General features: G+C 46.1%; 1 long non-coding RNA gene across 1 annotated transcript; it reads right to left on the minus strand.

Annotated features, from left to right (window-relative positions):
* Positions 1-283: 283 nt before the first annotated feature.
* On the minus strand, positions 284-5,722 carry LOC119566215. The gene is made up of 3 exons (XR_005225295.1): positions 2,479-5,722; positions 1,187-1,302; positions 284-430 (listed from the first exon to the last, which is right to left on the minus strand). It is a non-coding gene; the product is annotated as an uncharacterized LOC119566215 (long non-coding RNA).
* Between the last annotated feature and the right edge of the window lie 4,783 nt (positions 5,723-10,505).

Raw genomic sequence — 10,505 nt, forward strand, 5'->3', positions numbered from 1 at the left:
GACACCTTGTTTGACCTCTGGTCAGCCTCCATCCCAACCCATGCCACGCTACCGGTGCATGACGGTGTCCTTAAGATTGCCAGTGGTCTCTAGCAAACTCCGCCCTCCATCCTTCCCACCTCAAAGAGGGCTGAAAAGAAGTGCTTTGTCCTGGCCAAGTGGTTCAAGTACTTCTATACTCACCCTCCCCGAGGCATGCTGGTGATCTCTGTGGCCAATGAAAGAGACAAGCAGGGGCATACCAGTTTGACTCCCAAAAATAGAGGCAAAACAGCTGGATCTGTTTGAAAGAAAGATTTATTCGACAGCCAGTTTGCAGTTTCAGGTGACAAACCAGAAGTTCAGGGAGTCCCTTCCATAGGGGCTGGCCCAATAATTTGGCAGTTCTGGCTGCCCCTGCCGCCTAAGCCTTGACAGTCTCACCAGTGGCCTGCAAAAAAAAGGGACAGAGATGCTAGTTTCAGCTGCTGTCGCCCCTGTTCCTCCCGCTCACCCACACAGCCCAGTCTGGCAAATCACTCTGGGGGCCAGAAGCACTCATTTTGAGGGTGTGATCGAGAGCGACACCCCAGTCACCATCCAGGATCCACCCTGCTCTTTCCTCAACCATCTGTGCCCCTTCTGTTCGGCCTGGTCCCAAGTCACCTTGAACCATCGGGTGCTGGACATAGTGTCTCACAGTTACACCCTGCAATTTTCAGCCACCCCTCCCTCCCACCCACACCCTACCCTTCCACCTACACCCCCTCCTTCCTATCCCTCTTCAGGGACCCTTCTCACAAGCAACTCCTCATTTAGGAGGTCGAGAATCTCCTGCACCTGGGGGCGGTGGAGGAGGTCCCTTGAGACATGAGGAGAAAGGGATTTTACCTCCGCTACTTCCTAATCCCAAAGGCAAAAGGAGGCCTCAGGCCCATTCTGGACCTGTGAAGCCTCAACGAGTCTCTCAAAAAGTTGAAGTTTTGCATGGTCTCCCTGGCCTCTATCATCCCCTGCCTGGATCCGGGAGACTGGTACACCACTCTCGACTTGAAGGACGCCTATTCCCACATCTCTATATTCTAAAGTCATGCGTTTGCTCTGGTTTGTAGTGGGTGAATGCCATTTCCAATTCATGGTGTTCCCCTTTGGCCTCTCATCAGCCCCAAGGGTTTTTACCAAATGTATGGCGCTGGTGGCCGCTTACCTCAGATGCCAACGGGTCCACCTTGGTTACCTCGATGACTGGCTCATCGGGGCAGATCCTGTAACCAAGTGCAGAGAAGGCTCGATCTGGTGTGTTGCACCTGCCACAACCTCGGTCTGTTAATAAATGAGAAAAAATCCACCTTTAGGCTGGTCCAATGCATAGAGTTCATTAGAGCGGTTCTCTACTCCATGCGAGCCAGAGCCTTCCTCCTGGAGGCATGTTTTCAGGCCATGTTGGATCTGATCTCCCATGTGAGGAGCTACCCACTCACCCTGGCTCACACCTGCCTGTGATTGTTGGGCTACATGGCCGCCTGTACCTATGTGGTCAGTCTGGAAGTGGGGGAATCCCCAGGTGGACTTGTTTGCGACCTGCCAGAACATGAAATGCTGTGTGTTCTGTTCGCTCCAGGGGATAGACAGGGGTTCGCTGTCAGATGCTTTCCTACTTCCTTGATCAGGGGCCCTGATGTATGCCTTCCCACCAGTGCCATTGATCCACAGTGTCCTAGTGAAAATCAAGCAGGACAGGGCAAGGTTTATCCTGATAGCCCCCAAGTGGCCTCACCAGCACTGGTTTGGCACGCTGCTGGACCTTTCAGTAGCCTAGCCACTGCAACTCCCTCTCTGGCCAGACCTTCTGTTTCAGAATCACGGCAGTCTCCTGCACCCAAATCTGGAGGTTCTGCACTTGAGAGTGTGGCTGCTGTGTGGCTAAATGCAGACGAATGGGAATGCTCAACCCAAGTGAAACAGGTCCTGCTGGGTAGCAGAAAGCCCTCCATCAGAGTGACCTGTCAGGCAAAGTGGAAATGGTTTACGTGCTGGGCCTCGGATCAGCATATCTGGGCTGAGCAGGCCTCCCTGCAGGTGATCCTGGACTATCTCCTACACCTCAAGCTCCAAGGCTTGTGATTGTCACTGTTGTCAGTCAGGGTCCAAGGCAAGTTTATCTTTGCTCACCACATAATAGCCCAATTCCTGACAGGTTTGGAGTGTCTTTACCCACACTTCCTGGATCCGGTCCCTCCCCGGGATTTGAACCTCATGTTGTTGAGGCTCATGGAACCTCCATTTGAGCCTCTGGCTTCTTGCTCTAGTCTCCTTTTCTCCTGGAAGGTGGTGTTCCTGGTGGCAATTACGTCTGCCCACAGAGTGTCTGAGTTCAGGGTGCTTACGTTGAACCACCCTATATGGTGTTCTACAAGGACAAGATCCAGTTGCGGCCACACCCGTTGTTCCTGCCCAATGTAGTTTCCCAGTTTCATGCTGGCCAGAACATTTTCTTACCGGTCTTCTTTCCAAAGCCCCATAGTTCCAAAGAGGAGCACAGGTTACATGTATTAGATGTCCGGAGGGTGCTGGCCTTTTATATCGACAGGACACGGCCTTTCCATAAGTCAACACAACTGTTCGTTGCGGTGGCAGACAACATGAAAGGTTGCCCATTGTCAGCTCAGAGGATTTCGTCCTGGATCACAGCCTGCATCCGATACTGCTACGAGCTCACAAGTGTGCCTCCAAAGTGCACTCGACTAGAGCACAGGTGTCATCAGTGGCCTTCTTGGCTCAGGTGCTGATCCAAGAGATCTGTAGAGCTGCTACCTGATCATCTGTCCACACGTTTACATCCCATTGTGCGCTGCCCCAGGATGATGCTGGCTTCGGCACGGCAGTGCTGCAATCTGCAAAACCGTGAACTCTGAGCCACCTCCATTGCCACTGCTTGTGAGTTACCTAGAAAGGAATTGACATGAGCAAGCACTTGAAGAAGAAAAAGCGGTTACCTACCTTTTGTACCTCTTGTTCTTCGAGATGTGTTGCTCATATCCATTCCATTACCCGCCCTCCTGCCCCTCTGTCAGAGTTGCCAGCAAGAAGGAACTGAAAGGACGTCAGGTCAGCGGCTCCTGATATACCAGCGCATGAGCACAGCACTCAAGGGGGCACCATTGCTGACCCTATGGATACCGCTAAGGCAAAAATCTCCAATGACTGGGCATGTGGGCCCGTGTACACCTAGAATGGAATGGACATGAGCAACACATCTCAAAGAACAGCAGTTACAAATGGTTAAGTAACAGGTTTTTATGGCAGGAGCCATGACATGAGCTGCTGAGTCATCTGCATCCAACCTGGCCTAAAGAGTTGTTCTGGACACTAGCTTGCCCTTCTCCACCATTGCAGTGAATTCCTGTCTTCAGTCATCTGATACCCTACCCTTGAACTTCAATATATTATCCCATAAAGTGAGGTAATTGTGAATTAGGAGTGCGTGTGATTTGCAATACTGAGCCTGCAGACCCCCTGTAGAATAAGTTTCCAAAGAAAAAGATCCAATTTCTGAGAGTCCTTCCTTTTTGGTGTTCATACCTGGTGTCCTTGCATCTTGCATTGATTAGCTCTGGCAACTATTAAGGCCAGTGTGCACGTGTGTGCAGATGTGTGCAGATGCTCAAATCCCTTAGACAGGACATAGTATCTTCCATCCATTCTTTTTGCTGTGGGACGGTGGAGACAGGATCTCCCATAATGCCTTTATCAGCTCTAAAAAAAAAAAAAAAAAAAAAAAAAGGAGTACTTGTAGCACCTTAGAGACTAACAAATTTATTTGAGCATAAGCTTTCGGATGCATGCATGCATCTGATGAAGTGAGCTGTAGCTCACGAAAGCTTATGCTCAAATAAATTTGTTAGTCTCTAAGGTGCCAGAAGTCCTCCTTTTCTTTTTGTGGATACAGACTAACACGGCTGCTACTCTGAAATTTGTTAGCTCTGTAATAGCCTCATTAAATCGGGAGAGCCACGCTGGTGGGCCCTGCTGAGACCAAAATATCCACTAGCTTGTGGGATTTCTCACAGACCTCCTTAGCTTGGATATTCAGGACCAAGGCTACTGTTTTTAACAAGTCCTGGTGAGCTCTATCATCATCTGGAGGAGAAGAGTTGCTCACTGCCTCTACCGCCTCATCTGGTGAAGAGGAAGAGGAAGCACCTGGATGATATAGCAGAGCTTGCTGTATTTCCTCTGCTGGTGGAGCCGCTGGGGTGGCTTCCACCTGCTTGGCACAGGCCCCAATACTGATGACAGGACGACGTTTCCTTCTATGCTGATGCTTTTGATGTGTGCCTGAGGAGACAGACTGAGGTGGCTGAGAAGGCGTGGCAGTTGTGGGGGAAACCTACAGCAACCAAAAAGGCCATTGATACAGTCCTGGGACCCAACCCTAACTGGACCATTGTCCCTCATCTTGTGGGCACTGCCGAGGCTGCTGCAGGAACTATGGGGCATAAGCTCCCAATGAAGGTTGCATATCCTGTCTAGGCTAGGACAGAGAACCCAGTATCTGAGTCTGAAGAGGACAAAGAATCTGAGATTTCTGATAATGGGCAGAAGCTGACTGTAATTGAGAGAGACAGCTAGAGCCCAGGGATGGAGGTTCCAGAGAAATCATAGCTGGTTTGCCCCTTAGCGGTACAGTCTTCCAAGTCCAGGAAAGCATAGAAGGTATTGGCACCGCAAGCTTCAGAGCAGCTGGAGTAGAGTCCTTAGGCACCAGTATTGGTTGAAAGACTTCCTACACTGCTGGAGAAACTGGCACCAAAAGGTTAAGTAGTTCTCTAGCTGCTGCGTATGCCTCCAGTGTTGATGGTACCGATAACACAACTCATCCCTGCGGTACCAGGAGATAACGTGAAGAAACTGTAGTAGATAGTTCAGGGATCAGTCTCAATGGATCTTACTCAGGTTCTGGAGCTGACAACCCCTTTTTAACTGAAGCCTGTTTTGGGGAGTGTCTCTTTTCAGTATCCCTCCCAGGTAGCTTGCCTTTAGAAAGCTTTTGTACCTGGGATCTTGCAGGGTGAGGTACCAAGTCCCTGGATGAGATCTTGTGCCTCTTCACTTTGTGGCCCACAATGGTAAATACGTTGAGAACCACTGAACTACACTAACCAAAAACTGGATACATTTTACAAGGAATGAGGGAATAACTTGCAACAGCAAGGCTGTAATCGCTCCAACAAGAAGGAACTGTGGGATTCAGGGTTGGTTCCACTATTTATACCTGCATACAGCAGCATGTGGCAGCAGAGGGTGCCTAAGCCACTCCTTCAACTGTGGGTTGGTTGTGCACTTGCCTACAGTGGAGTGGACATGTGCAATCACTTGAAGAATAATGGGATTTTTAATGGCCCCCAGTGGTCAGGGCCATGGTTACATTTCTCATCCAAATGATGGCACCTTCAGTAGCATATCACTTGGCAGCATTGGGTCAGTGCTATATAAACAGTTCCATCTCTTCCTATAAAGCTGAAGTGCTTTTACTTGCAGTCATTATAACACTTCGGGTATAAAACTGCTATTTATTATTTCAGGGCTGACAGCATGTTGAGCCTTGTATGACATATAGAGAATGTGTGTCAGGGAATTTACAGGCTAAGTTAAAGAAACATTTTTATTGCATAGCCTAACCTGATTCTTGGCTTGACACTCTATAGAGCAGAGCTATCTGGAAAATGGAATTTCCACCCCATCCCCCCCCCCCCCCCCCAAAAAAAAAAAGCTTTCAGAAAAAAATTAATCCTAATTAGGACAAAAAGCCAAACAAACCCTGTTTGTTTTTTAAATGGGACTGAAATTCTGAAGTATTTGATTGCAGGGACATTTTAGGTGTTTCCAGCACAAAATGTGCTCCCTGGAAATCACCTGCACTGCCTAGCTTGCCAGCCCAGGAGCTTGGTCACCTAGACTTCCTGGGGAACTGGGCACTCATCCTGCTAGGGAGGCTTAGGGTCCTCCATAGCTGGGCAGCATAGGAGTGGTTTCAGTCTATGTCCTGCCCTGAATTCGGGTCTAGCCCGGTCTAGAATATTAGCTTCAGTTGGATAAGCTTGGAGTTGGCGTTTGGCTAGCTTCTCTATAAGCTTGCTCAGGAAAAAGTGGCTTTTGTTACTGTGCAGTAGTTCACTAGAATGGATGTATTTGAGGTGAGTTTCTTCAATGTTGGTTGAACTATTGCGTGATTGGAGGAAGGGAAGATTCCTTACTTGAATGAATGATGCGTGGGCTATTTGTCATGAGTACCACCAGTTGCTCATGACTTTCACAAGTCAGGAAAAGCATGGTCAGATTCACTGTTCCAGTGTCGATACTCCTAAGGCATTCAATATTTCTTGATTAGTCAGTATACTGAACTCCAGGAAAAACTAGACTGTTTGGTATGGGGGAGCAGATCTGTGCTATTTGAGAAGTCTTCCTGTATATGCACAATCTTTTCAGCAAAGTAGGATGATAGTTCTTCAGAGTACCTAGTGCTGGGTGTTCTGATGCAGTCTGTAGGCACTCAGGATTGAAGCAGTTTACTACCCTGGATTTGGCGATTAGTAGAGGTTGATAGGAAGATTCTATTGTCCTCTAATTCTGTCTCAACATAGAGTTAAAGGAATTTGTTATGTTTCACCCTGTGTGTGTTTCCATTTTCCTCTATCAGCACTCAAGTTTCCTCCCTCTCCCCATTTGGCACGGGTTGTCTGAAGACCATGATCATTAGTAGGGGAAGCAAAAGTGGATGGGAACCTGGGAGGCAGTGACCATGAGATGGTCGAGTTCAGGATCCTGACACAGGGAAGAAAGGAGAGCAGCAGAATACGGACCCCGGACTTCAGAAAAGCAGACTTTGACAACCTCAGGGAACTGATGCGCAGGATCCCCTGGGAGAATAACATGAGGGGGGAAAGGAGTCCAGGAGAGCTGGCTGTATTTTAAAGAATCCTTATTGAGGTTACAGAGACAAACCATCCCGACGTGTAGAAAGAATAGTAAACATGGCAGGCGACCAGCTTGGCTTAACAGTGAAATCCTTGCTGATCTTAAATACAAAAAAGAAGCTCACAAGAAGTGGAAGATTGGACAAATGACCAGGGAAGAGTATAAAAATATTGCTCGGGCGTGCAGGAGTGAAATCAGGAAGGCCAAATCACACCTGGAATTGCAGCTAGCAAGAGATGTTAAGAGTAACAAGAAGGGTTTCTTCAGGTATGTTAGCAACAAGAAGAAAGTCAAGGAAAGTGTGGGCCCCTTACTGAATGAGAGAGGCAACCTAGTGACAGAGGAAGTGGAAAAAGCTAATGTACTCAATGCTTTTTTTGCCTCTGTCTTCACAAACAAGGTCAGCTCCCAGACTGCTGCACTGGGCAGCACAGCATGGGGAGGAGGTGACCAGCCCTCTGTGGAGAAAGAAGTGGTTTGGGACTATTTAGAAAAGCTGGACGTGCACAAGTCCATGGGGCCGGATGTGTTGCATCCGAGAGTGCTAAAGGAGTTGGCGGATGTGATTGCAGAGCCATTGGCCATTATCTTTGAAAACTCATGGCGATCGGGGGAGGTCCCGGATGACTGGAAAAAGGCTAATGTAGTACCCATCTTTAAAAAAGGGAAGAAGGAGGATCCTGGGAACTACAGGCCAGTCAGCCTCACCTCAGTCCCTGGAAAAATCATGGAGCAGGTCCTCAAGGAATCAATTCTGAAGCACTTAGAGGAGAGGAAAGTGATCAGGAACAGTCAGCATGGATTCACCAAGGGCAAGTCATGCCTGACTAATCTAATTGCCTTCTATGACGAGATAACTGGCTCTGTGGATGAGGGCAAAGCTTTTGACACAGTTTCCCACAGTATTCTTGACAGCAAGTTAAAGAAGTATGGGCTGGATGAATGGACGATAAGGTGGATAGAAAGCTGGCTAGATTGTCGGGCTCAATGGGTAGTGATCAATGGCTCCATGTCTAGTTGGCAGCCGGTATCAAGTGGAGTGCCCCAAGGATCGGTCCTGAGGCCGGTTTTGTTCAATATCTTCATAAATGATCTGGAGGATGATGTGGATGGCACCCTCAGCAAGTTTGCAGATGACACTAAACTGGGAGGAGAGGTAGATACGCTGGAGAGTAGGGATAGGATACAGAGGGACCTAGACAAATTAGAGGATTGGGCCAAAAGATGGTCCTGCTTTGAGGAGGGGTTTGGACTAGATGACCTCCTGAGGTCCCTTCCAACCATGATATTCTATGATTCTATGATTGTAGATGATGGGCTGTTTGGGAGCTGATGACTCCCTACTTTATTATAGGGATTAGTAATTATGCTTCTGTACTAGCCTGTTTTTCCTTACACAGAAGCAGTCAGTAAAGATAAACCGAGCATGTCATTTTAGTAGCACAAACCTTGTAGTCTCAGACTTAAGGTCCTTCTCTTTCAGAACATGAGACAAACTCACTATCTCAGATCAAGCTTACAGGTTGGAGCATAGATTGTTTTCCACCTTGTGAGACTGGGTTATTTTTATTATGGCTGATAACTATCTTCTCTTCTTCCTTCTCTTCTCTCAAAGGGAAAAAGAACAAAGGGTTGATCCATGAAATAATGTTTAAAGCAGAAGCTGATGGGAGAGTTAGCCATTACAGAGCTACAGACTGTCCTGCAAGTGCAAGTCTTTACCATTCAGATTTCACTTTCCTTTCCTCAGCTGCTTCACCACTGTAGCTCCCCAGTATCCTAGGCCTTTGGACATATAACAGCAACATTAACACTGTTATAAAACAAGTAGTATAAATGACAGAAAAGATAATTAGACTCAGCAACAGGTGTCTTTCTAATTTGCAACATCCAGCAGGAAGACTTCAGGGAAAGAATGTTCCTTTGTCTATCATCTTTCTACCACCTCCACAGTGTATCCAGTTGCTCTTGGAGATGGGCTGAACCAGATGGGTAAGTATTATCCCATGAAATCCCAAAGCATATTCTCTCCTACATTACTTCAACCTTCTGCCTTTCAAATCAGCAACAGCACAGTGAGAATAAATGCCTAAGATGAGAGTTGGCAGCACAGGCATTTTGCAAAAAGTCACCTGGAAGAACAAAACGTGTGAATTTTAACAAACATCACAGTATTTTACTTTTCCCTGTGATTGTGCACCTAAGTGCAGCTGAGAAGGAAGACTCCGGGGGCTAGGGGGTAGAATGGGAAGAAAAACAAACTTTCACCATTATAAAATCTTATCCTTCCTTACAAGGAAAGGTATTTGTTCAAGCTTTCTAATAATTTGTCACTATTTTCTGCACTCTCTCAAATTTTCAGCATACTTTTTTAAAACATGGATGCCAGAAACATACACTTCTACATACACTACATAGTAATGTTCTCTTGGCTTCACCAACACTGTGTTCCTGTTTATACATCCAAGGATCATTAGTTCTTTTTGCCAAAGCATTCCATTAGGTGCTCATATTCAGTTGCTTGTCCACTGTGACCAATAAATCCTTTTCCAAGTCCTTGCTTTCCAGGATACAGTCCCCCATTTTCTAGGTATTGGGTACATTCTTTGTTCCTAGATGTAATACTTAGGGCTGTCAATTAATCACATTTAACTCACATGATTAACTCAAAAAAATTAATCATGATTAAAAAAATCACAATCGCCATTTTAATTGCACTGTTAAACAATACCAACTGAAATTTATTAAATATCTTGGATGTTTCTGTACTTTTTCAAATATATTTATTTCAATTACAACACAGAGTACAACACAAAGTGTACAGTGCTCACTTTATATTTTTTATTACAAATATTTGCACTGTAAAAATGATAAGTGGTATTTTTCAGTTCACCTCATACAAGTATTGTAGTGTGATCTCTATCATGAAAATGCAACTTACAAATGTAGATTTTTTTGTTACATAATTGCACTCAAAAACAAAACAATGTAAAACTTTAGAGCCTACAAGTCCACTCAATTCTACTTCTTGTTAAGCCAGTCGCTAAGACAAACACATTTGTTTATATTTACGGAAGATAATGCTGCCCACTTATTTAAAAAGTCACCAGAAAGTGGGAACAGGTGTTCACATGGCACTTTTGTAGCCGGCATTGCAATGTATTTACCTGCCAGATATGCTAGACATTCATATGCCCCTTCATGCTTCGGCCGCCATTCCAGAGGACATGCTTCCATGCTGATGACGCTCATTAAAAAAATGTGTTAATAAAATTTGTGACTGAACTCCTTCGGGGAGAATTGAATGTCTCTGGCTCTGTTTTACCTGCATTCTGCCATATGTTTCATGTTATAGTAGTCTCATATGATGACTCACGTTGTTCATTTTAAGAACACTTTCACTGCAGATTTGACAAAATGCAAAGAAAGTCCCAATTGTGAGATTTCTAAAGATAGCTACAGCACTCGACCCAAGGTTTAAGACTCTAAAGTGCCTTCCAAAATCTGAGAGGGACGAGATGTGGAGAATTCTTTCAGATGTATTAAAA

This window comes from Chelonia mydas, chromosome 6 (genome assembly GCF_015237465.2).
Source record: "Chelonia mydas isolate rCheMyd1 chromosome 6, rCheMyd1.pri.v2, whole genome shotgun sequence".
Taxonomy (NCBI): domain Eukaryota; kingdom Metazoa; phylum Chordata; order Testudines; family Cheloniidae; genus Chelonia; species Chelonia mydas.